Source organism: Furipterus horrens, unplaced genomic scaffold (assembly GCF_987537825.1).
Source record: "Furipterus horrens unplaced genomic scaffold, mFurHor1.1.pri manual_scaffold_5, whole genome shotgun sequence".
Classification (NCBI taxonomy): Eukaryota; Metazoa; Chordata; class Mammalia; order Chiroptera; family Furipteridae; genus Furipterus; species Furipterus horrens.
The window spans coordinates 140,581,064-140,587,106 of NW_028327175.1; the positions used below are offsets into that span (position 1 = coordinate 140,581,064).

Here is a 6,043-nt window from a genome sequence, read left to right on the forward strand (position 1 = left end):
TGTGGTTTTCAGAGCTGTCTTAATTTAGAACACATAAAGGACTATTACAAAATTGAAATTAAACAATCAAAAACCCTTAGTTTCTTCAAAATGAAGAAGGTAGTTGTCTATGCTGAAACAAGTAGTATTTCTGGATTATTTCAATTTAAGAACATCCAAATATTTCAAGACATAAAATCCCATGGATTTGTATCAACTAGGATTATATATAATGCCACAGTGGAAACAGTTACAAGAATAATCTTGGTATTACACTAGAATAAAAAATGTACCTAATAGAGGCACCATGGCGGCCACCAAGAGGAAACAGCGTGCAGGTCTCGCGGTTCCAGCGAAAAGGCCGAAAAGGAAAGAAAAAGGTGCCAGGCCGCCAGCGAAGCAACCCGACGAGGCAGGGGAGGCAGAGGAAGAATGAACAGAGACCGCATCCCAGGCCCCGTCTGCAAGGGCAGGTGGAAGAATAAGGAACGGATTCTCATCTTTTCTTCCAGAGGAATAAATTTCCGAACAAGACATTTAATGCAAGACTTAAGAATGTTGATGCCTCATACCAAAGCAGATACTAAAATGGATCGTAAAGATAAGTTGTTTGTGATTAGTGAGGTTTGTGAAATGAAAAACTGCAATAAATGTATCTATTTTGAAGCCAAGAAGAAACAAGATCTCTATATGTGGCTTTCAAACTCACCTCATGGACCATCTGCTAAATTTCTAGTTCAAAATATTCACACCCTCGCTGAACTAAAGATGACCGGAAACTGTTTGAAAGGTTCTTGGCCCCTTTTGTCTTTTGACCCTGCTTCGATGAATTACCATATTATGCTTTGTTAAAAGAACTCTTAATTCAGATCTTTAGCACACCACGGTATCACCCCAGAAGCCAGCCATTTGTGGACCACGTGTTTACTTTCACTGTTTTGGACAATAGGATATGGTTTCAGAACTTTCAGATCATAGAAGAAGATGCTGCTCTTGTAGAAATAGGACCTCGTTTCGTCTTAAATCTCATAAAGATTTTCCAGGGAAGTTTCGGAGGACCAACTTTATATGAAAATCCTCACTACCAGTCACCAAACATGCATCGGCGTATCGTAAGATCCATCACAGCTGCAAAATACAAAGAGAAGCAGCAAGTTAGAGAGGTGCAGAAACTGAAGAAGAAAGAGCCCAAGACGATTCTTCCACATGACCCCACTGCAGATGTCTTTGTTATACCAGCCGAGGAAAAGCCGATAGAAATACAGTGGGTAAAACCAGAGCCAAAAGTCGACCTGAACGCAAGAAAGAAAAGGGTTTATAAAAGGCAAAGGAAAATGAATCAGAAGATGAACAGTAGAAATGCAAAATGAATCACTGACAACTAACTTTTCAGTTATTTTATATTTATTTTGTATGCAATGTGTAAATACTTCTGTTATTCAGGACTGTCTTACATTTAATTTACGTGGCATTTAAAAGAAAGAAAAAAATAAAAATCTTGTGGCTTCAGGGCTGTTTTTCTAAATAAAATATTGCCAACACTCAAAAAAAAAAAAAGTACCTAATAGCCAGGAGATATATGATCAAGAATTCACTTCTTGTTTTAAAATATTTTATATCTAAAATGTGTACCAAAAATGTAAGATTAAATATATATATTTTTTTAATTTTAAGACATTAAGATGATTCAAGACTAATATTTTTATAACCTTATAAGAAAATACGCTGAGAATTTCTAGCATCATTTAACATATCAGAGTGACTTTTTTCTTCTTCTTTCTCTGACTACATTCACTTAGTCATGGGTTGTATTTTGAGTGCCTATCTGAATGTGTTCAATGAGCCACCCTTTTATAAATACCATGGTCAGATCGGGTAGGTGGATGCTGCCTTATAATGAAGGCTCTTCATGGTAGTCTCACTGACTCTTACTTTCATAAGTATGCAGGAGTAGGATTATAAAAAGTTTAGAGAAAATAAACAATTAGAAATTTTAATCATGCCATTATTTGAGGAGCAACAGAAAAAGTGAAACCAGTCATCTAATGGGGGCCCATTGGTGGAGAAATCTAATCAAGCAGTACAAACCTATGGTTGGCTTGCTAATTCCTTCAGATGGATAATATATCACTCAGCAGTTGGAGGGCATTCCCTATGGAAAGTTGAAGAGATTGCGTATTAGGCCAGGGACCCTACAGGCAGTGCCCTGGGGGGAGATGGTGTTGGAGTTCATGCTTCTTATATTCTGACCTGCCTCTACCTTGAGTTGGAGCTGGGAAGGATGACTGCTTAATTATTTCATTCTATATCTTCCTTTGGAGCAACACAATCTTTGGGAAACAAATAAATGAATCTTTTAAAACCATTTTACTGGTAAAATAACACTTTACCTTAAAGTATAAATATTTTTGCATTTGAATCTTGTCTGACTTTCCCCTTCTGTTCTTCCTGACTCAGTTCCCTGCCACATGATATCGAAAATGATAACCTTGTATATCTCTTTCCATGCTTAAGTCTTTCTCTCTGTCTTGCATATTTTGGTCATTATTTAAGAAAATGGGATATTATGCTCATTTTAGTGCATTTTGATTTTATCACTCAATGATTCCCTATGAAAATTTCTGCAAGATGATTTTCTAAGTATAGACTCATATGTCAGCAATAACATGTTATTTTGTCAATGCTTATCTTCATTATTTTACTCATTTTTTACTTACTGAATTTTCTAGACCCTTCATAATAATAATAAAGAATGTTGGTATGTTTCATTAAAATTAAAATCCTTTATGACATTAGGATATCAAATGTCTTTTCAGCATCTGCTGATAAGATAAATATTTTGATGTGTTATCAGATTCTATCTGATAAAGTTTATTTTTAGTTTTGGAATTGTTCTATTCCTTATTCAAAATACATATATTGAGCCCCTGTTTTATATCATGTATTAGTCTGGGTACTGAGATTATAGTATTTATCTCTGATTAATACCTTTATTAGATTTGATGTTAGAATAATTTTATCTTCCAAAAGTTAACAGTTAAGTGGAGAAATTTTCACCTTTTTTTAAAAAAGGAATGGAATATATTAAATAAATATTTGTTGATTCTTTAAAAGACAGCTATGGATCTATCTGATGTTGATGCCTTTCTGAATAGCGGACTTTTAATCTCCTTCCCAGTTTTATGGTGATTAGAATATTTGAGTTTTCCATTTTTCTTAGATCAGTTTACAGAATTTGTGATTCCCAGGAAAAGCATTTTTAGATGCGTTTTGAATACATTTTAAATAAACAGTTTCATTGCTTCTACATCTGTCTAATATTGTTCTATTTTAACTCTTGTTTTTTCTTATTCATGACCCTGATGAAAAATTTATCATTTTTCCCTCCAAAGAACCAGTTTGTAGTTTTCTTTATCTTTTTTTATCCTTTCTATTCTTTGCTTTCTATTTTATTAGTTTCAGTTTTATCATTATTAGTTCTCTCTTCATTTCTTCTTGGTTCATTTCATGGTTCGTTTTCCTCTCAATTTCTTTAAGATTAGTACTTAGGCCCTTTGTATTATTCTCCCTTACACTTTTTTTTTTTTTTTAATAAGGAAGGCATTTAAGGCATTAAATTCCTTTGGAGTAGAGCTTTTCCTTCATTCCATAGATTCTGAATGACTGGTTCTTCTCTCATTGCCTTCTAGATGAGTCTGATTCCCCTTTTATTGTGCTCTTTTGATCTTAGACCTACTAGGAATGTGTTTCTAAATTTCTCAGTAGTAATTCTTGCTACTTTCATATTATTTATTTCAAGTTTCATTGGTGTGTGATCAGAAAGATAGTTTGTAAAAAATCTCTATTTTGCACTCTATTAAAGTTTTGAATCAAGTACATGATTAATTTTACAAAATGTTCCACGGGTATATGAGAAAAACGATAGTCTCTCTATTTGAATGTAAATTTTCATGCATAGATTCAATGGCATACTGATATGTGTTTAATAACCAGCTCTCCAGATGAAATGACTTGTGGCATCTGTACCATTTGCCATTTTCCATGGTGAATGCACTCCCACCATGGCCTATTTCTTACTACCAACGTTAACATCACTGAATATAGAGATGGGAAGAGATACTCACAATTGGCTCCCCAAAGCTGGTGCAAAGCAGCTTATGTACCCCACTGCATGTACTTATTAAATTGTTTATTCACTATATTATTACATTCTTCTATATCCATACTTTTGATGACTAGATTCTGAGAGAGTTGTGTTAAAGTCTCCTATTACAGCTATATATTTTTCAAATTTTCCTTGTACGTCTAATTTGCTCCACATATTTAGCTGCCATGTTTTTTAGTACCTATAGTTTTAAATGATTTAGCTAAATTCCCAAGTGTGCTTTTTATTGTTGCATAATGATTCTTTCAATCCTGTGTAATGTTTTAACCTTAAATTCCTCCTTATACTAATGTTGCCATTTCTATTTTCTTCTTGTTTGCCTTTGTCTGGTCTCTCCTTGCTGATCCTTTCATTTTTCATCTTTATCACTTCAACTTAAGTGTGTTTTCTGCAAATGGCAAAGTATATGTATTCTAGTCTGACAGTCTTTGTATTTCAGTAGAAGAATTCAGTCTATTCACATTCAATAAAATGACTTGCATTTATTTCTTCAGTCCTGGCATTTAATTACTCAAGTTTTGTTTCCTCTGTCTCCTTTTCCTTAATCTAGATAGTTTCAGTTGATATTTATTCTATTTACTTCCCCTTGTTAGTTTGGAAGTTTCAGTGTATTTTTCTCTTCTATTAATTATTTCCACCAGATGAATAAGCTCAACTATTTCCCTAAATCAGGATGTGCTCACTATTCGATGCTCTGTTTCTTCAGTTTTCTCTACCCTATGGAATGTGACTGTTAAAATACATAAGCTTTTCCCTCTTTCTACTAATGAACTTTGGGAATGCTTTAATTTTTCTCTACTCCTGATTCCTAGATTTTGCATTCTAATTTAATATCTATTAGTTTTCCTTATAGCACATTCCTGCTATTTCAAGAGTCCTTCTTTAACCCTTATGTTAAGCAATGTCAGATAGTTTATCCTCATCTTTTTACGTCTGTCTATATCTTTAGCTCTATCTACATCTGCATCCATATTTATGCACAAATCAATTATGTTTAATTGTTCACAACTCTTTTATATTTCTTTTTTTTCCATCTTAATGGTCTACTTTTGGTTTCATTTATTATTTGGTTAATATTCCCAAGTATTTTCCTTAGATGAACTATATAGGTGATTCACTCTCTAAAGTCATGCATATGCTCCGTGAAAGGGCAATCATATTTTGATAGGGAATAGAACTGAATTGCAGTCTTTGTGCTTAGCTATAGATATGATTCTACTGCTTTTTAACTTCCAATGTTGCACATGCCAGTCAGACATTTTTCTCTTTATGTAGGTAGCTTTTTAATTTAAAAATTTTTTTTTTCTCTTTATCCTCAAGAGATCAGAAATTTTATTAAGCTTTGCTTAAGGATCTGTCAGGTTGTTTTTTTTTTCCACCCAGCCTTGACATTTTTCAGACTCAAGTCTCATTATTTCAGGAACATTTTCTCCTTTTATTTGTCTAATTACTACCTGCTCTATCACCCTTCATCCTAAAACTTCTGTTATTCATGTATTAGGTCTCCTGGATATAGACTCTTAAGTCTTTTAAAACTCTAAGTCTCTCACCTTTTCCTTTATAATTTCTATTTCTACACTTTTCCTCAGGTCTTTGAGATATTTCTTGCAGGTCATTTTCTAGGATACTCATTTGGGTTTTAATAATGATCCCCCTTAAAAAAGTAAAGTGCTATTTTTGTTTGATAAAATTTCTTCTTTAAATTAATCCAGATTTACAGAGGTGTGTGCATGGGTTTTAAAGCCATGGAAACCAAGTGTTGCAATCCTCACTCACCCTTATTTGACCTTGGACAAGGCACTTACTCCCTTAAAGCTCCAAAACTCAACTATATGGAAGAGGTTGATATCACCCACATAACTGAATCATAATAATGATTAGATGATAAGGTATTAATAG

General features: G+C 33.5%; 1 pseudogene; it reads left to right on the top strand.

The window, feature by feature from the left end:
• Positions 1-286: 286 nt before the first annotated feature.
• Positions 287-1,518, top strand: LOC150009999 (ribosome biogenesis protein BRX1 homolog pseudogene; annotated as a pseudogene).
• Positions 1,519-6,043: the final 4,525 nt, after the last annotated feature.